This window comes from Cnephaeus nilssonii (genome assembly GCF_951640355.1).
Source record: "Cnephaeus nilssonii genome assembly, chromosome: 12".
Lineage (NCBI taxonomy): Eukaryota > Metazoa > Chordata > Mammalia > Chiroptera > Vespertilionidae > Cnephaeus > Cnephaeus nilssonii.
Window position 1 is genome coordinate 35,821,372 of NC_137083.1, and position 21,341 is coordinate 35,842,712.

Genomic DNA, 21,341 nt, shown 5'->3' on the forward strand with positions numbered 1-21,341 from the left:
ACCATCAGTGAGATAGTTAATGTCTTTATGCCTCAGTTTCCACATCTGTAAATTGGAGTTGATAAAGTAAAATAAACTGCTTTATAGGGTTGTGTGTAAATGGATTAATATATATATAAAGCACCTAGAATAGCTCCTGGCACATATTATAGTGAAATGTAATGATAATGACCCGAATGAAGAGAGGAAGACATTTTAAGCATGGGTAAGTGGTTTCCCAACTAAGGCAAATTTTGTGACATTTTTATAAATACATGGATCCACTTTTCAATGATAATGATAGATATCTTCTATTCTAGATAATATTTGAAAGTGAACTTAATAAGCCAAATACAGATTTTTTAAAGTATTGATGATACTGTTTTAATATATTCATGAATTCTAGTTTATCAATTTTCTTCAATAGACAAGTTGAATGAAAATACTCCTGCTTATAGACCTACATGTTGTTGAATGGCTAGCCTTATAGCAGTGGTTCTCAAAGTGTGGTCTTCAGACCAGAGGAACAAAATCAGTATCACCCAAGAACTTGTTAGAAATGCAAATTCTCGGGCTCCAACCCAGGAACTCTAGAGAGGAGACCCAGCCATCTGTGTTTTAATAAGCCCTCCAGGTAATTCTAATGCACACAAAAGTTTGAGAACCACTACTAAAAAAAAAAAATTCAAGAAGCTATATTGCCTGTAAGGCAGTAAATAACAATATCTTAATATTTTTCTAACATTCCTAACTACCGTGTAGGCATTGATGAAATCTATTTACTTGTCTTGTTGCAATATTATAACTAGTCCATGAAGTTAGGTAAGTTTCTCTACTAGTTTAAGAAATGGATATAAAATAAAAGTTGTCTGTGGAATATGTATTCCAAGCTAAGGAAGAAATTGCACTCAAACTTCAGTCAATTTAAGATGTGAATACTTTTGTGGTTTTTTTTTTTTTTTGCTAAATATAATTTTCCAAGTCTGCTTTTCTTATACAGTTCTTATTGTACCCTTGTTTACTATTATACTTAAAACCTCAGATATGGATTTTTTACTCTCATATAATTACAGCTTATACTGGTCTGAGGTTGAGAAGCTTCTGACATGTACTGTTTGGCATCCTCTCCCACACTTGGACATATCTGTGTTTTCACTTGTCCTTTCATTGCTTACCCCATACGCAAGGAATAAGCCTTCCTCCCAGACTAACCAATTCCCACTCTGCTTTTAATTTCATCCCCTCCTGACATTTCCAAGACCATTCTTTATCAATTATATTCGAATTCATTTTTTCTTACATTTTATTCTCCACTTAATTCTTGGCTTTGAAACCTTATGCTAGGATATAAAACTAGACCTAACCTTCACCCATTGCTATCTCTGCTATACTGCTGGTTTTGCCAAGGTCTTCAATGCTCCCAAGGTAAGAAAATCCAATGGCCTTTATGCATTAAAATACCTCCATCTCCTCTTTGCATCATTTTGCATTGTAGAATCTCTCTTTACTTGTTTCAGTCACAAGTTACAAAAGTCCTCTTTTCTCTGGAAGCTCCTTCTCAATTTCCTTCATTAACTTGCATTTCTCCTGCCCATGAGTGTGGGCATTCCGGGAGGTTCTTTCCATGGTCTTCCTTTTATATATTCTTTGGCCATCTTATTCATTCATTTGGTTCTAATAAACTATAATCCCAAATGTATATCTCTAATCATTGAAATTTCCTGAGCTCATTATTTGCATTTACAACTTATTATTAGATAACACAAATTGTATGATCCATTAACATTTTAGACACCATACTTGAAACTCATTTCATTCACTTCTAAAACCCTCTATCCAGTGCTTAATCTAGTCTTCCATATTTGTGTTCTTATTGCACATTCCTCTCAAGGTTCTATTTCTCCTTGACATATATTTTCTATCTGTCATTCCACAGTACCTGGTAAGCTCAATAAATATTTCTTAAGATGAACTGAAAATCATAACTCTGCCAATCGCTACTACTCATGTAATCAAATCCATAACTGACTTCAAAAGCTAATACCATTTGCACATATCCTGTGTTCTTCAAAGATGTAGTATGACTACAAAGAGTTGCTTTTAGCCTTGGCTCAAATCATTCAATGTGGAGTTTGCATTAAAAAAAAACACGTTTATTTTTTCCTGAAGTGGTAATTTTAGAGTCAACCTCTCCCTTAATGTCTCATTGAAACCTGTCTTAATGTGGACTCTGATGTTATAACCAGGCTGTTTTTTCGAGTAACTCTACATGAAATATGTAAATTTAATGAATGGAATTTCCAAGTCCTTATAAACTGTGCAGCAGTGTTTATTCAGATAAAAGGCAGTAAGAAACATGCTTTTACACAAGTTCTTTGCTTTTCTGACCACATCAGTATCTGGCATCTTTACATATACTTTTTACATTGGTATTTAAACATTTGTGTCATTTTGAAAAATAGTACTTAGGAATATGTTTAATTTTAGTGGGAAACTTCCCAATGATCACTTACAAAGCCACACAAGTCTCTTGAAGAGTATTCTAATAGGGAATGTTTCTCCCAACATTATCTATCTGAAGAGATAGTAACTTAATCACTGAACCTTATTCTCATGGTCATATCAGACAACACCACGACTTAAAAAGAGTGCTTTCAATTTTCCTGAAATTCTAACAACCAATATATCGGTATAAACTATTTTCTGCCCAAGTAATTCTGGAATTGCTGGTAAAATTTCTTTAAAGGAAAATTATCAGTGCTTGTTTGCTGCTAAAAGTAAATAAAATACTTTTCTGAACTGGAACTTGGGGGAAGCATACACCACTATTCCTAGGATTTCTTAGGTTTGTATATCTAAATGTCTTAGGTAGGATATAATATTTCTTGGGTATCTCCAAATCCTCAGGTAAAGAAGAGCCCTTCAGCTGTTATAAATAAACTAGAGGCCCAGTGCACAAAATTCATGCACTGATAGGGTCCCTAGTGGCTGGTGGCGGCCGGCTGGGTACTCCCTCACTTCTCACGGCCACCTGCCGCTTCCTCGTAGAATTCCCAGAAGAACTCCCAGTCAAGGGGACAATTTGCATACTATGCTTTTACTGTATAGGATAATGATGCTCCAATTATTGCCACAATAAGGCAAGCTTGCTCTCATAGCTTCTGGACCATCACAGAAAAATCAGGGGAATTTAATGAAGACATTACTTGACAAAGAAGATGTCATAGGAAAAATGTATGTGACAGTGTGTTGAAATGCAGATATGATATTGTGTAACTGTATTCACTTTGAATGTTACGAATGATTCTATAGCCCACAGAAACTCCATGGTAGCTGTGTGAGCTCAGTGCCTAGTAACTGTTACAATTAGCCTACTCTGGCTGAGTTTGAGAGGCTGATAATCTGGCCTATTCTCATGGGACTGTCCCATTATATTTTGTGTGCTGCCAGATACCAAGATAGGGATATAAATACATCCCATATAATAAAAGGCTAATATGTAAATTGATTGAACCATCAGGGGCAGACGCTCAATGCAGGAGCTGCCCCCTGGTGGTCAGTGCACTCCCATAGGGGGAACACCGCTTGGCCAGAAGGCCGGCTCATGGCTGGCGAGCACAGCAGCAGTGGCGAGAGCCTCTCCCACCTCCACTGCAGCGCTAAGGATGTCCGACTGATGGCAGGGAGTGGGCCTAAGCCATCAGTCAGACATCCCCAAGGGCTCCCAGACTGCGAGAGGGTGCAGGCCGGGCTGGGGGACCCTCCCCGCACCCCCACCTCAAGTGCACAAATTTCATGCACCGGGCCTCTAGTCTTCTCTAATAAAATGGTAATATGCAAATTAACCATCATTCCGCTACATAAGCCACGCCCACCAGCCAAGCCACGCCCACCAGCCAATCAGGGCGAGTATGCAAATTAACCCCAATCCAAGATGGCTACAGCCACAGAGAGCAAGGTTTCCTAGGTAACAGAGGAAGCCAAGCTTTCCATAGCCGTTGCAGGCCTAAGCCTCCACTCAAGCTACAAAGTTTCAATTATAGAAGGTAAACAAATTCAAACAAATGGCGGCAGAATGGAGCTTGAGAGAGCAGGCCAGGGTTGCCGGCGGCAACAGGGGAAGCAAAGCTTTCCTCACACCCTGGCTGGGCTCACCCGCTTAAGGCTACAAAGTTTCAATTGTAGAAGGTGAATTAACTGCCACAGAAATGGCTACCACCCCGGAGGGAACAGCAGGCTTGGCTCCGCCCCAGGCTACAAAGTTTCAGTTGTAGAAGGAAAATAAATCCCAGATACCAGGGCCTCCCCTTGGGTTGCCAGGGGGCGTGGCCGGCCTGCAAACCACCACAGGCCCCTCACTCAGGCCGCTCCACGCCCCAAGGGAACCCCACCCTGATCCGGGACACCCTTCAGGGCAAACCAGCTGGCCCCCACCCGTGCACCAGGCCTCTACTTAATAAAAGAGTAATATACAGATTGATCATCACTGCAACACACAATATAGCTGCCCCCATGTGGTCAAAGATCCTGCCCCCATGTGGACACGAGATGGCCACCACAAGATGGCCAGCAGGAGAGGGCAGTTGGGAGGCACCCAGCCTGCAAGGGAGGGCAGTTGAGAGGGACCAGGCTTGCAAGGGAGGGCAGTTGGAGGTGATCAACCCTGCAGGAGAGGGCAGTTAGGGGTGACCAGGCTGGCAGAGGAGGGAAGTTGGGGGCAAAAAGGCTGGCAGGGGAGCAGTTAAGCATCAACCAGGCTGGCAGCAGAGTGGTTAGGGGGTGATCAGGCTGGCAGGCAGAAGCGGTTAGGGGCAATCAGGAAGGCAGGCAGGCAAGCAGTTGGGAGCCAGCAGTCCTGGATTGTGAGAGGGATGTCCAACTGCCCTTTTAGGCCCAATCCCACCAGGATCGGGCCTAAAAGGGCAGTCGGACATCCCTCCAGGAGTCCCAGATTGGAGAGGGTACAGGCTGGGTTGAGGGACAACCCCCCACCGTGCACGAATTTCGTGCACTGGGCTTCTAGTAGATAAATAAAATAACAGGAAGGAAAGAAAAGAGAGAGAAAGGAAGGAAGGAAGGAAGGAAGGAAGGAAGGAAGGAAGGAAGGAAGGAAGGAAGGAAGGGAGGAAGGGAGGAAGGGAGGAAGGGAGGAAGGAAGGGAGGAAAAATCTTTACTATTTTTATTTTTTGTTGGTAAAACATCATTTTAATTGTTGACACTATTGCAGAGGTTCGTCACCTCCACCCCCACCCCCTGGCCTTCACCACATTGTTGTCTGTGTTCATGGGCTATGCATATATGTTATTTGGTTAATCTCTTCCCCTTCTTTCATCCAGTCATCACCACTACCCTCTAAAAAAGATCACAGCTTGAAGAAAATATTTTAAAATCAGTGATTTATTTTATCCTTTAGTAGTATTTGTGATGGTCTGTGGCTTTTTTTTTTTTTTTTTTCTTACTTTTTTGGTTCTTGGTATTTAGGCTGTGAGTATTTTTGTGTTTCTTGCTCCTTTTCAATTTTTTTTTTTTAAATCTTTAGGAAGCACTGAAAACAGCAGACAAGGGCTCCCAGAGGATTAGCATTTCTATTTTAAATTTGCCACTTTCCTCTCACATCCAGGGCATCTTTTCAAAGCTGACTGTACAGCATAGTGAAGGCATTTCTTTTTGTTTTTCCTTTGCGTCTGGAGTTATGAAAACATGTAAGTGCCTGGGTCAGATTCAGACACATTCTGTCAAATTTATATTTTTAGTACTGTACATGAATCAGAATGACATGTGGTTTCTGATGAAAGAATGAGAGTATTCTTATGAATGGATGTTAGAGGTTTAGGATGATTTAATGTCATGATGCTTTTTTCATATAAGGATACATGCGGTGTTCTGCCAAAATTCTTATATAGTATGGTATACGGTTTCATACTTCTTGTTAGCTTCTGTTTAACTGGGTGAGTACTAAGTTGGAATGTTGGCTCTAGTATGTCCTTTGAAAATATGGAGTTTTGAAGTGTGCCACAAATGTGACTAAAGACTAAATGTGTTTGCCTTGCAGCATTACAAGGTAACTACCTTCATAGTAACTAACTAGTTTTGGCAGTCACATCTCTTGGAATGACACACTTATTGAACTGCTAAGCTAGGCATTTTGATTTTTAAATAACTCCCAAAAATATCCCACATAAAATTTGATAGCTGAAACAGGGCATTTGAGTTTATAAAATACTACTGTCAGTTGGAAACTGCGCATGAATGTCACTCTAAGGATAATGTCTAGACTTCCCCTTCTCTTAGGAGTAAGGAACAAATCCCTTTGTAAGTCACTGACTTTTAATGACATTGTGGTTCACTGCTTTCCAAAGCAGAATCTGGAAACATCTGAGCATTTGCCAAGGATTCCACAGGGATATTCACAGTAGGAAATATTAATGGAACAGAGTAGAATGATGGTTGATGGTTGAATTGTCAGAAGAAAGACCATAAATCATGGTGTGATGACTGCTTGATCATGTAGAAGAGAAGCAAAAAGGGCAATATGAAAAGGGAAAAAAATGAAAATAGCCCATACAGTGATTGCTAATCCAGAGACAAATGTTCTCATTTAAATTTTACCTTTAAAATATAATTTATTAAAAATAAATATATGACTGCCTGGCTGGTGTGGCTCAGTGTTTAAGCATCAACCTATGTATGAACCAGGAGGTCACAGTTTGATTCCCGGTCAGGGCCATGTTGTGGGCTAGATTCCCAGTAGGGGGCGTGCAGGAAGCACCCAATCAATAATTCTCATCATTGATGTTTCTCTCTCCCTTTCTCTCTGAAATCAATAAAAATATATTAAATAAATAAATAAGTAAATAATGACTTATTGCTGAAAAAAAATATTTCAAAAGGAATTGTTTTCTTTTAAGCTACTGTTCAGAAATATGTTCTTTTAAACACCACATAATGTCTGATATAATGATCATATAAATTTTAGTGTTGCTAGCTTGCCTGAATTAACCATTTATTTATTTAATATTCTACTTATGCAAATAAGTATAATTTGTTAGGTTTCTAATTTTATTACTATTTTATTGTATTACTACTAGAGGCCTGATGCAGGAAATTCATGCAAGGGGCTCGACCCTCGCAGCCCCAGCTTCGTCAGGAAGGTCATCAGACAATCATACTGCTGTTCTAATTACCATATTAGCTCTTTATCCTATCTAAGAAAAGAGTAATATGCAAATTGACCATCACTCCAACACACAAGATGGCTGCCCACATGTGGTCAAAGATGGCTGCCCCCATGTGGACACAAGATGGCCACCACAAGATGGCCAGCAGGGGAGGGCAGTTGGGAGGGGCCAGGTCTGCAAGGGAGGGCAGTTGTGGGCAATCAGACCAGCAGGGGAGGGCAGTTGGGAGGGACCAGGCCTGCAAGGGAGGGCAGTTGGGGGCAATCAAGCCTGCAGGGGAGGGCAGTTAGGGGTGACCAGGCCAAGCGGGCAGTTGGACATTCCTCAAGGGGTTCCCAGATTGGAGAGGGTGCAGGCTGGGCTGACGGACACCCTCCCGTGCACAAATTTTATGCACCAGGCCTCTAGTTATATATGATTATAATGATGCTAATTAAATTTCTTTATACTGCTTACCTTTTGCCAGATATGTCATTGAATCTCATCTACCCATTATAACTAACCTATGAGGAATTGCAAAAATGTAGGCTCCATGGAGGGCAATGATATCTCTATAATTTATTCATAGCTGTATGCTCAATCCCTAGAACAGATCATCACTCAAAGTTGTCACTCAGTAGATATTATTTGAATAAATGAGTGAATGAGTTGCACTTATCCTTCACTGTGTTTGCACAGAAGCACGGATAAGTTAAGATCACATAGATATTTAGTATACAATACAATCAGAATATATATTCTTGCTGTCAGATTTCACATGCCCGACACTGTGCATGTGAACATTTATCTTTGCCACATTACTACCTCATTTACCATCGTCACTTTACAATATTTCCTTTTATGAAGTTAAGATAATTTCTTTTTATTTTTCTCATTTTACTATGAATTAAAAGTTTCATCCACATATGTCAAGATGCTATTGACATTCAACATTAGCATTGGCATTGCTTTTGTTGAGTCATATCACTCAATTTCACCCATCTACAAGTTATCACCCGTCTTAACATGTGAACAAGATGCATTCTATAAGGTGACAAAAAGCCTTGGAACGGACTAGATTTGTGTGTGAATTAGCTATGCACGAATTTATCCTATGAATGTGATATATCTCAATGTTATTTAGCATGTATTTAGTTAGAAATGAAGGAGGTAATATTTGGGGAGAGAGATGAGGATGCAAAAATGGGATAGGACTTCACCTTATTTTTAAAAAATAAATCTTTATTGTTCAGATTATTACAGTTGTTCCTCTTTTCCCCCCCATAGCTCCCCTCCACCCTGTTCCCACCCCACCCCATGCCCTTACCCCCACTCCCACTGTCCTCATCCATAGGTGTACGATTTATGTCCAGTCTCTTCCTGCACCCCCCAAGCCCCCTTCACCCTGAGAATTGTCAGTCCACTCCCTTTCTATGTCCCTGATTCTATTATATTCACCAGTTTATTCTGCTCATCAGATTTTTTTATTCACTTGATTTTAGATTCACTTGTTGATAGATATGTATTTGTTCTCACTTTGTTGTTCATAATTTTTATCTTTACCTTTTTCTTCCTCTTCTTAAAGAATACCCTTCAGCATTTCATATAATACTGGTTTGGTGGTGATTAACTCCTTTAGCTTTTTCTTATCTGTGAAGCTCTTTATCTGACCTTCAATTCTAAATGATAGCTTTGCTGGGTAGAGTAATCTTGGTTGTAGGTTCTTGGTATTTATCACTTTGAATATTTCTTGCCACTCCCTTCTGGCCTGCATAGTTTCTGTTGAGAAATCAGCTGACAATCATATGGGTACTCCCTTCTAGGTAACTAACTGTTTTTCTCTTGATGCTTTTAATATTCTCTCCTTGTCTTTTGCCCTTGGCATTTTAATTATGATGTGTCTTGGTGTGGTCCTCTTTGGATTCCTTTTGTTTGGGGTTCTCTGCGCTTCGTGGACTTGTAAGTCTATTTCTTTCACCAGGTAGGGGAGGTTTTCTGTCATTATTTCTTCAAATAGGTTTTCAATATCTTGCCCTCTCTCTTCTTCTAGCACTCCGATAATTCAGATGTTGGTACACTTGAGTTTGTCCCAGAGGGTTCTTAAACTAACTTCATATTTTTGGGTTCTTTTTTCTTTTTGCTTTTCTGTTTGGGTGTTTTTTGCTTCTTCATATTTCAAATCTTTGACTTGATTATTGGGATCCTCTAGTCTGCTGTTGGATCTCTGTACATTATTATTTATTTCAGTCAGTGTATGCTTAATTTCTAGTTGGTCCTTTTTCATATCCTTGAGGATCTCACTAAATTTCTTGGAGGTTTCTAGAAGATTCTTGAGTAACATTATAACCGTGGTTTTGAACTCTATATCCAGTAGTTTGCTTTCCTCCATTTCTTTCATTTGTGAACCATTTCTTTGTCTCCGAATTTTGGCTGCTTCCCTGTGTTGATAGAGTGGCTTTGTGTCCTTCGTGTTCTATAGGGCCCAGTGGCTCAGCCTCCCTAATTACCTGAGGTGGACACTCTTAGTGCACCCCTTTGTGGGCTGTGTGCACAGTCTTGTTGTAGTTAAGCCTTGATTGTTGTTGGTATCACTGGGAGGAACTGTCCTCCAGGCCAATTGGCTGTGAAGATCAGTTGTGTCTACGATGGGAGAACTTCTGTGCTGGAAACACCCTTATGGAGCAAGACTTGCTTCAGTGGGGCTTTGGTGCTCACTGAATCTGCCCCCTGAGTGTGTCTTTTATGGATCTGAAGAGTTGTAATCTGGATGGTCTCACTCTGACCAAGGAGGTGCAAAGTCAGCCACTGCCTGAGGCCACCCAGCAGGAGCTACAGAGAGATCTGCAGATTCCTCCTCTTTGTTTGGGGTTTGGAAATGCCCAGATGAGGCCCAGCTGTGAAGCAATGCAAGCTGCTGTCGAGTCTTGGGCCTTCTTTTGGAGGCTTTGGAACTCTCTGACCCAGCTGCAGTATGTTAGGTTTTAGATTGCAAAGGTCCAGGCCATTCATATGCAAACGACCCTGCACACAGCTTGGGTGGGGTTGTAAATTGGGTGGGGCAGGGTCTCAGGGAATCACCAGGGTGGAGCAAACAGCAATGGCTGACCGTCAACCCTGCCCCAAAGAGGTCCCCAGGTCTCTGTGTCCCACGGCACTGGGCAGGAACAATGATTGCTGCAAGCACCTCTGAGAGAAAGCCGCCCTCATGTTTTGGCTTGATGCCAGACAGTCCAGTTTCTCCCCCTATGAGTCTGGGTCCCCAGAGTCTCACCCAGAACTGGAGTTCAGAGCAGTGGGGAGCTTGTGTCTCCCTCCCAATTGAAAAAGACAACAGCATACTCAGTTGCCAGCCACAAAATTAGTGCCTTAAAACTAAGCACATATTATCTCAGTTTCTGTTCACGAATGCTTAGCTGTCCTCTCTGCTCAGAGTCTCACAAGGCTGCCATGAAAGTGTAGGCCTGCCTGCATTCCTTTCTGGAGTGCATTTTTACTTCTTCTTTTCCAATTTGGATGCCTTTTATTTCTTCTTGTCTGATCACTATAGCTAGCACTTCCAGTACTACATCGGACAGGAGTGGTGAAAGTGGGCATCCCTGTCTTTTTCATTCTTAGGGGAAATGAGTTTAGTTTTTGCCCATTGAGTATGATGTTGGCTGTGGGTTTGTCATATACGGCTTTTATGTTGAGGTATGATCCTTCTATTCCCACTTTCCTGAGAGTTTTTATCCAGAAAGGGTGTTGGACTTTGTCAAATGCTTTTTCTGCATCGATTGATATGATTATGTGATTTTTGTCTCTCAATTTGTTTATGTGATGTGTCACATTTATTGATTTGTGGATATTGTACCCTCCTTGCATCCCCAGAATAAATCCCATTTGGTCATGGTGTATGATCTTTTTAATGTAATGCTGAATCTGATTTGCTAGAATTTTGTTGAGGATTTCAGCATCTATGTTCATCAAGAATATTGGCCTGTAGTTCTCTTTTTTTGTGGTGTCTTTATCTGGTTTTGGTATTAGGGTAATGCTGGCTTCATACAAAGAGCTTGGAAGTGTGCCTTCCTCCTGAATTTTTTGGAATAGTCTGAGGAGGATAGGTTTTAGTTCTTCTTTGAATGCTTGATAGAACTCCCCTGTAAAGCTTTCCAGACTAGGGCTTTTGTTTGCTGGAAGCTTTTTGATGACTACTTCAATTTCTTCCATAGTTATTGGCCTATTCAGGTTTTTTATTCTTCCTGATTGAGTTTTTGGAGCTTGTATTTTTCTAAGAATATGTTCATTTCGTCTAGGTTGTCCAGTTTGTTGGAATAGAGTTTTCATAGTATTTTTTCACAATCATTAGTATTTCTGTGAGATTGGTTGTTACTTCACCTCTTTCATTTCTGATTTTGTTTATTTGGGTCCTCTCTCTTTGCTTCTTGATGAGCCTGTCTTGAGGTTCGTCAATCTTGTTTATCCTTTCAAAGAACCAGCTCTTGGTTTTGTTGATTTTTTTTTTTGACTCTATGTTGTTTATCTCCACTCTGATCTTTATTATTTCCTTCCTTCTGCTTATGCTGGGCTTTTCTTGTTGCTCTCTTTCTAACTCTTTGAGTTGTAGGGTTAGATAATTTATTACCATTTTTTCTTGTTTTATGAGGTAGGCCTGTAGAGCTATGAACTTCCTTCTCAAGACTGCTTTCACTGTGTCCCATAGATTTTTGGATTGTAGTATTTTCATTGTTGTTTGTTGCCATGATGCTTTTTATTTCTTCTTTGATCTTTTTGGTAACCCAATCATTGTTTAATGGCATGCTATTTAGCCTCCAGGTGTTTGTTTGTTTTTTCATCGTTTTTATTGTAGTTGATTCCTAATTTTATTCCATTGTAATCTGAGAAGATGCTTGATGTGATTTCTATCTTCTTGAATTTGAAGAGACTTTGCCTGTGTCCCAATATGTGGTCTATCTTTGAAAATGACTCATGTACACTTGAGAAGAATGTATATTCTGTGGCTTTGGGGTGAAATGTTCTGAAGATGTCAATTAATTCCATCTGATCTAGTGAGTCATTTAGGATTGATGTTTCTTTGCTGATTTTTTGTTTAGAGAATTTGTCCAGTGGTGTTAGTGGGGTATTAAAGTCTCCTACTATGACTGTATTGCTGTCAATATCTCCCTTGATATCCTCCAGAAGTTTTTTTTTTTTTATGTATTTGGGTGCTCCTGTATTGGGTGCATATATGTTTACCAGAGTTATATCTTCTTGTTGAACTTCTCCCTTTAGTATTATGAAGTGGCCTTCCTTATCTCTTGTTATGTCCTTCACTTTGAGGTCTAATTTGTCAGATATAAGTATTGCTACCCCAGCTTTTTTTTTCATTTCCATTCGCTTGAAAAACCTTTTTCCATCCCTTCACCATCAGTCTGTGTGAGTCCTTTGTACTGAGGTGGGGTTCCTGTAGACAGCAGATACATGGGTCATGTTTTCTTATCCACTCAGCTACCCTATGTCTTTTTATTGGGGCATTTAACCCATTTACATTTAAAGTTATTATTGATAGGTACTTGTTTGTCACCATTTTTATTTTTTATGCCTGTGTTCCTTCTTCCCTCCTTATTTCTTCTTTTTACAGCAGACCCTTTAGCATTACTTGCATTTCTGGTTTGGTGGTAATAAATTCCCTTAGTCCTTTTTTGTCTGTGAAGCTCCTGATTTCACCCTCAACTTTAATTGATAGGCTTGCTGGGTACAGTATTCTTGGATTCAGACCCTTGCTTTGCATGACTTTGTATATTTCATTCCATTCCCTTCTTGCCTGATGTGTTTCTGTTGAGAAATCAGTGATAGTCTGATGGGAGTTCCTTTGTAGGTAACTTTCTGTTTCTCTCTGGCAGCCTTTAAGATTCTTACTTTGTCATTGGTGTTTGCCAATTTAATTATAATGTGTATTGGTGTTGGTCTTTTTGGGTTCATCTTGTTTGGGACTCTGTGAGCTTCTTGGACCTGTATGAGTTTTTTCTTCTTCCCAATATCAGGGAAGTTTTCTGTCATTATTTCTTCAAACAGGTTTTCTATTCCTTGCTTAGTTTCCTCTCCTTCTGGCACCCTTATTATGTGGATGTTAGTTCATTTCATGTTGTCCCAAAGTTCCCTTAGGCTGTCTTCCTGTTTTTTAAGTGTGTTTTTTTTTCTAGTTGCTGCTCTGCTTGGGTATTTTTTCCTACCTTGTCTTCTAGCTCACTGATGCAGAGATCTGCTTCTTCTAGTCTACTGTTGATGCTTTCTATTGTGTTTTTTATTGCAGTGATGTCATTTTTCATTTCTTCTTAGTTCTTCTTCATTTTCTCTTAGTTCTTACACATATTGTTGAATTTGTCTTCCATCCTTTTCAGCATCCTGATGACCATTTCTCTAAATTCTTTCTCTGACATATTGCTTGCCTCCCTTTCATTCACTTCCTGTTTTGATGAGTCCTCCTTTTCTTTCATATGCGAGCTGTTTCTTTGTCTCCCCATGATCGCTCCTCTCAGGGTGTCTGGTTATGTAGCTCTCTCTTTCCTGCATTGACTTAAAGGCACAAAATACAACACAACAAGACACAATGCACAGGGCTCCAAACACAAATGTATTCACGATACCAATAACCCCAAATAAAGGTGACCACCAAAAGAAAAGAGAATTAGGGGAGAGAAAAGAGTGCAAAAATGATATAGAGAAAAGGAAAAATGTAAGAGAGAAAAGAAAGAAAAGAAAAAAGAAAGGGGAAAAATATATGCATATGGGGAGAAAACTCCAAAAAACCAACAACCAATCCAAAAAATGTAAGCAACAAACACCCAAACAACAAACACCCACAGGAATCTGAGGAGGCAGAGCTCTCTCTAGGCAATCTCTGACCTTTCCATCCATGGATTGCCTCACCAACTGTGTTTAATTCGCCAGTTTTGGGTGGATGTTTTTTGATTCAGCTGTTCCTTCTATCTGCTCTGTAAGAAGGTGCAGGACCCGTCCACATATTTGGCACCACTTTGTCTCTCCCTGGACAAACTTTTTAGGTGCCCATGGCTAGGGAGGCTGGAGTCTTGGTGTTCATGGGTTCGCAGCTGCTGAGGCAGCTGGACCCTGGGCATTGTGGTTGTAGGGTCCCAGAAGGTATCCAAGGTCTCCCCTGGTGAAGGTAAGGCTAGGCTTCTGATCACAGCTGTTCTCCTCTTCAAGATGGCACAGTCTCTGTGGCAGAGCTGGCCGCTCTGGGAGAGATTTCAGCAGTAGTAGAGACTGCCCGGCCAGGGGAGCCTGGTATGCCAGTCCCCAACAGGCCTATGGAATATTGTTGTCCCTCACTCACAAATATAGGCACTCCCCACACATCCACACACACTACTTTCGCTCTCTCACTCACACACTATCTTGCAGCCTGCCATCCTACCAGCAGCCATCTTGGATCCCTTTTGCCCATATGTATTTTAGATAGATCACTTTGGTAATGGTATGGAGGATACATTATGAACAGAGAAAAAAAGGCTAGTTAAAAGAGTTTTTGTATTTTGGGGAAAAAAATGATGAGAGCTTATATTAAAACAGGAATGAAAAGTCAGGGGTTAAGAGAGATTATCAGGTTTAAGAGATATTTAAGAATATCTAATGTAATTTTATTTAAGATATTTAAGGATCAAATGATAAATTTATTTGGGAAATATGGGAGGGTAAAAAAGTGTCTAAAGTGTTTTGTAGATTTATGGCTTGGCAAACACTTGGGAAGAAGTACTACTCACTGACCAAGGGAAATATAATCAGCAAGCAGATGTGGAGAGTAATGAATTCCCTTTTGAATGGCACACCTATCCTGTTATTCATCAGAGCCTGAATTTATTACCTAAGATACATTATCTCATTAAAACCTCACAGCAACCCAATAAGATAGAATTATTGACACCGTTTTGCAGTTGTGTAAATTAAGGTTTTCAGAGGTTAAATGGCTTTCTTAGGTTGAGAAGCTATTAGGAACAGTAATTAAATTCAAGACCAGGTCTGTCTCACATGGAGTTAAAAATTTGTTAGGCCATCGATATGGATAATTCCAAGAGGGTGTTATTATGGATAACACTTTAGTAGAGAGGGCTGTCCTGGAGATGTAGATAGGGCTGGCAATGGAGGTGTTAGCTGAATCCATGACAATTCTTTGAGGTCACTCTAGGAGACTATGCAGATAACAATTTTACTCTGGGGAGCTCTCTTAAGGGGTAGGAAAATAAAACGTATTTACCAAGAAGATGGAGAAAGAGTGATCATGAAAGTAACAGGAGAATAAGAGGAAATATTATCATGACGACCTCGAGAAAAGAGAGTGGCCGGCAGGACAGGAGCAGTGGTGCGATTGTCAGAGGTAGTTTGTCTGAGTGTCCTTGTAATGTGCGGCTTGCCTCATTATCCCGTGTTCTAACTGGCCAGCAACGTTTGAGAGGAGAACAGCCACTCCAGGGGAAAGAATGAGATGTGAACAGGAGGCAGTAGGAAGGGATTAACATGGGAAAGTCAATGGTGGGTTGAGAGGTGACCAATGAAGTGGGTGGGGAGGGGGTAGCCCTCTCTCTCTGCCTGAGCGCCCAGCAACTTAGGTGGATGTTCCAGGCCAGTTTCTGTATGTGGTTTAAATTTTGAAAACAAATGCAAGACAGCCCATCTCATTAAAAAATGGTGCAGGAAAACAGTTTGTGAGCATAAAATTTATTGACTCAGTAATTCTTCCCCAAATGATAAAGGGTTAAATAGAAGGCATTAACCTCAGTTTTGCATCTTCGGAAATTTAATTGTTGCATCCTGTATTGCTTCAATAAAACCTTACATAGGACATATACCTGCATTATTTAAAGTAAGTCCATTTTTTTGTTTTCAAAATGTAAGTAAAAGATTCATGATATAATGCACTAAGGGATACTGAAAAGTAATATGTACATTTTAGTAAATTACTAAATTATAAAACAATTAATTTTAGTGATTTCTGAGATCCTATTTGAGTATTCTTTATCTATATCACCAGGAAATAACCATAATAATCTATATGTTAATAGAATATCACTTAGTCTGATATTAAATTATTTGTTTTTCTTAAATCTTACAGATAAAACTAGTTTATAGAACCAGAATAAACAAACATATTACATTGTAAACTTATTAAACACATTTTGATACATTAGATATAGCAGATGTATTTCATGAGGACAGTTGAATAAATAATTAGGTCAAAATTTTTAATTGGCACATTTTGCTGTTTTCTGATTTTTTTGATAAGCCTCAACTAAATCAAAACTTAAAATTTGGTCACTGCTTGTATAATTGCCATTAGTAATTGGCCTTAAGATTTTTGTTTCAACTTTGCCCTACACGTCTACTTTTCAACATACCTATTAAATGTCTAAATTGAAAACTTTCTGCAGCAGTAATAGTTATAAGCATGTGTGTGCTTACCTATAAAATTCTACATATACATATGGCAGTGTGACATGGCAAATTAAAATTTCCAGAGATTATCCTTATAAAGACCAATTATGATTTTGATTGGGATTTCTCCCAAACCTTGTTAAATATAGAATAACTTGTTAGAATATTTATAAGTTATTCTTGGATATATTCTAGGGTAAGAATTAGGGAACATAGTTTGACATTCAAAGGACCTAGGTATAAATCTTGTCCTCTATCACTTAATAGTTCTATGACCTTGAGCAAATGATATAAGATCTTTAACCCTAGTTCCCTTAACTGTACTATTTTATGGCCTTATTTTAAAGATTAAAAGAGATGACGTATGTAAACCCCTGAGTGTACTGCCTAGAAATTAGTAAGCATTTAGCAGGTACATATACACAGTACCTATACAGTAGATATATATGTATTGAAATCAATCGTACATAACCTTGAATATAATTATGTATGTGTGTATACATACATTCATAAATATTTTCTAATTTCTATTAAGAATCCTCATGCTATTCTTTTCACTAGACATAAGCACTCTTCTTTCATAGAGTTCATTTTCTTGTGGAAGGAAACAGGCAAAAAATAATATGTACCTAATTATTCTATACTATTACTTAAATTTGAGTACACTACAGTAAGAAAAACTGAGAGGAAAAAAATGTAATGACAGATCGTAGATGGGTCTGCTGGTAATGTACGGGAGGCATTTCATTTCTCTGGAAATTACAGATAAAAGTAAAGAACTGGTATATAAGAATAGCAAATAATTTGTCGGAGGTCAAGAGTGGGAATATGGAAGGACAATTTCAGACTGTGGAAGTAAAGTTAATTATACTGTCTGTAAAGTTTACAAGGAAGGTTCACATATGTGCTCTCCTTTGATCTTGAACAGCCTTGTCAGGTATGTAAGGCAAAAACTATATCCACATTTTATAGAGGAATAAAGTGTATTGCAGGAGGCAGGTTTGCTCAAGTACACACCATTTGCAAGTGTAAAACCAGAATGGATAAAATGAAAATAGATGACACTATTGTAGGTTTGGGAGAGTAGGTATATATTTTTTCAATAGTGATGTATGAACTGCCATTGACTGGGCTGTTAATGAACAGTGGATATCTACTCCTGAGAGCTAACTGCAGAAAGAAAACCATCATAGAGCACAGTTACATGCACACCCAGTGTTGAGCATATGGGGGAATAGTACTGACTGGCTGTCTCCCCTCTAATATAACTGCTGTTAGGCACCCTTGATGGCAAGTGTCCTGAATTAGCAAAGTAGCTTTAGTCGATCTGCTTTGAATATTTACTTTCTTTTTTATCATGTTAGTTTTAACTAGAACATGATTTCTAGCTATAGTTTTGCTTAATTATATTCCTTAAATTATTATTTTTATTGTTTAAATTAAATATGCTTATGTTTTAAATATGGAAAATAAATAGGGAAAAAAGAAAATGTAAAGAAAAGCAATCCTTGTTTATATTCTCTTATTTGAAACTAAATGTCTTTTGGGATTCAGAAGTATTTGAAAGTGAAAAGATAATATATGCATATATATTAGGTAAAATGGCTTTAGAACTTTGGGCCACACCCCCTGAAATGAACAGTACTATTTCTGCAGACAGAAATCTTCAAACCAAGTATAATAAATGAAGACCATAAATAGTGTCAAGTAAGTGCAAGTCAGGTTTTGTGGCCAAATAAGTTCAAGTCAGGATAGGTTTTACCTCCCAAGAAAATAAAAAACAAAAACAAAACAAAATACAACACTTTTTGAAATTTAGAATTGCAGATAAAAGATAATATTCCTGAATTTAAAATAGAGTATAATTCCCTTTTCATATAGAAGGATTATACTTAAATACTGACTTTTTTCACTTTGTAACATATCACAAGTAGCTCTGCTGGGTTATTGGGTAGGGGTGGGTGGTGTTTTATTTTACCTTCACTTAAAATTCTCAGAAATGTCATTGTTTACTTACTTTTTCTTAAAGATTTATGAGTTCACATAACTGAAAATCACAATAATAGGGTGGTTTTAGATGTGGTTTGACCAGGGCCCCAGCTCCTTTCTTTGAGTTTTTGCCTCTGTTCTCCTTAGCAGGGAGTAGGAATCACCTTTGTCCTTATGTCACTTTTTCTTATGTTTGCAACGGGCTGCAGCAGTTACAAAACATATCTGCATCCCAATCAACCAGCTCTGATGGAAAGAGGGTCATGTCTGGTTCTCTTTACTCTACTATAAACCCTAGTTTCCATTTTGTATTATTTACTCTCAGACTAAAAACATCCTTTTTAGCATTTCTTCAAATGCAGGAGATCTGCTGGTAAAATTTTTCCATTTTTTATTTGTCTACAATATACTTTATTTCATCTTCATTTTCTTAAAAAAATATTCCCCCTGGATAGAGAATTCTGGATTAACTCTTCCCTCCCCCAACCCCCAAATTTAAAAAATGTCATTCCATTATCTTCTAGCCTCCATTGTTTCTAATAAAAAGTCAGCAATAATTATATTTCTTGTTCTTATGACATGTCTTTTTTCTCTGGCTGCTTTCAGTCTTTTTTCCTACATTTTTTGTTTTCAGAAGTTTTAATAGAATGCTTAGGTATGGTTCTTTTTATATATATTCAGCTTGGGTCTCACTGAATTCCTACATTTTCAACATAGCATTTTTAAATCAAATTGGGGAAGTTTTCAGCCATTATTTCATCATATATTTTTTCTTCCTCAATATACCCTTATTTTCCTTTCATAGCTCTAATTACACATACATTAGACTACTTGATAATGTCACACATGCCCCAAAAAACCTTTTCACTACTTTCTTCAATCTTTTTTTCTCTGTGTTCTTGCAACTGGGTAATTTCTATTTCTTTGGCTTCAAGTTCATTGACTCTTCTTTCAATCTCTACTATTAAGTCTATGGAGTTAATATTGTATTTCAGTTTTGTACTTTAGTTTAAAGACCAAACTTTCTCCCTTGTATGTCTTATCAGATCTTGGTTTCAGGTTTTGCTAGGATAGGCTTAAAGTAAGTCTTACTCTAGAATGTGGCACTTACTCTTCTAGGCTCAGCCTTTCTTGTGTCAACTGAATGCCAAAAATTTTAACAAGGTGTTAATGAGGTCTTTCTACTGTGGTAGGATCAGAACTCCAACTAAGAATTGCTCTTCCTCAGAACTGCTGAACCTATAATTTGTCTATTCCCTTCTCCTTATAGCAGCTGCATTCTGTTAAACCTTGAGTGATTTTATCCTGCAAATATATAGGCCAGGAATCTGCTACAGACTCAGAGCAGATTTCTACAGGGACTTTGGAACCCACTTTCTTGGCAGCTCCATCTCTTTGATATTATGTGCCACAGAATTCATTCGTTTCTGCTGCCCCCAAATTTTCCTCATCTCAGTAGGACCACTGTGCACTACTTGCACACCAGCTTTCTACACCCTCTGTTGGGAAATTATTCCCAAGCAGATAGTTGAGTGATCATAGAGATTTTCATATGAGTTTCCCTTATTTTATTTTATTTTTAATATATTTTACTGATTTTTTACAGAGAGGAAGGGAGAGGGATAGAGAGTTAGAGACATCAATGAGAGAGAAGCATCGATTAGCTGCAACCAAGGTACATGCCCTTGACCGGGAATAGAACCTGGGACCTTTCAGTCCCCAGGCTGATGCTCTATCCACTGAGCCAAACCGGCTAGGGCGAGTTTCCCTTATTTTAATCTTGTGCTGTTATTAATTTCCTAGAAAGAATTACCTCATACAGTTTGTCCAGTTTTATAGTTGTTAACTGCAGTTAGCCTATTCTGGCATTAGTTAGTCCATCATGGCCAGCTGCCTTATTGCCCACCAGAAAGATTTTTCTGATTATATTAAAACACCTATTTCCTTCTATCCATGCCAATTCTATATTTTATCATTATTTTAATGTTTGCAGATTAAGTGGATATTTTTATAATTTTATTATTCACATATAAACCTTGATTTTCATATTTGAAACTTTTCATTATAATTTTGTCTAGGGAAACCCCCTAAGGACTATAGTTTAAATGAGGCTTGGCAGATTAGATATACAAATGACTATTGGAATGACCCGCTGGGTAATGAGCTATGTTTGATCACTTGTTGGAGACAGCCAGCACTGGCTGTGCTATAAATACAAGCTGTTCTCTTGTCTGGAGACAGTGGAAAGGTTTAAGGATAATATTGCTATGCTCCTTATATTAGAAAGAAAAATCTTAGGTGGCATAAAATATATAAAATAGAAAAGAAGCTTGTTTGGGAATTTCTTTAAAAATTCAATGAAACAAAAGATAATTAAAATCACTAATGTGGGTTGGTGAACCTACTGTGTTATCTTTGTGTGTAGGTTTACATTATGCAAAACACATAAGATTCATCTTGCTTGATTTATGTAACAATGCTTGAATGTATTCAAGGTATGCCTATTATCTATACCGAATAGATGAGAAAATTGAATTTAAAAAATGGTGACTCCAATAATGTCAAAAGTTTAGTAAGTGGCTGAACTACAAATAAAAAATAACTTGCACTTATGGAGGACATAATATGTTGCAGACATCATGCAAAGCTATTTCCATGTATTATTCATGTAGTTTTTATTAATCAGAATAATTTCAACTGAAAGTGACCCCAAACACCTTACTCAAACTAGTTTAAAAAAAAATGTGTGTGTGGTTTTTTTTCTTTTTGTGTGTTCACTGAGAAATGCA

The 21,341-nt window shown here is 38.4% G+C and overlaps 1 protein-coding gene across 1 annotated transcript in view; it reads left to right on the forward strand.

Annotated features, from left to right (window-relative positions):
- Positions 1 to 21,341, forward strand: part of SEMA3C (semaphorin 3C) — a 174,460-nt gene that overhangs the window by 122,220 nt on the left and 30,899 nt on the right. The gene's annotated exons all lie outside the window — the stretch shown is intronic.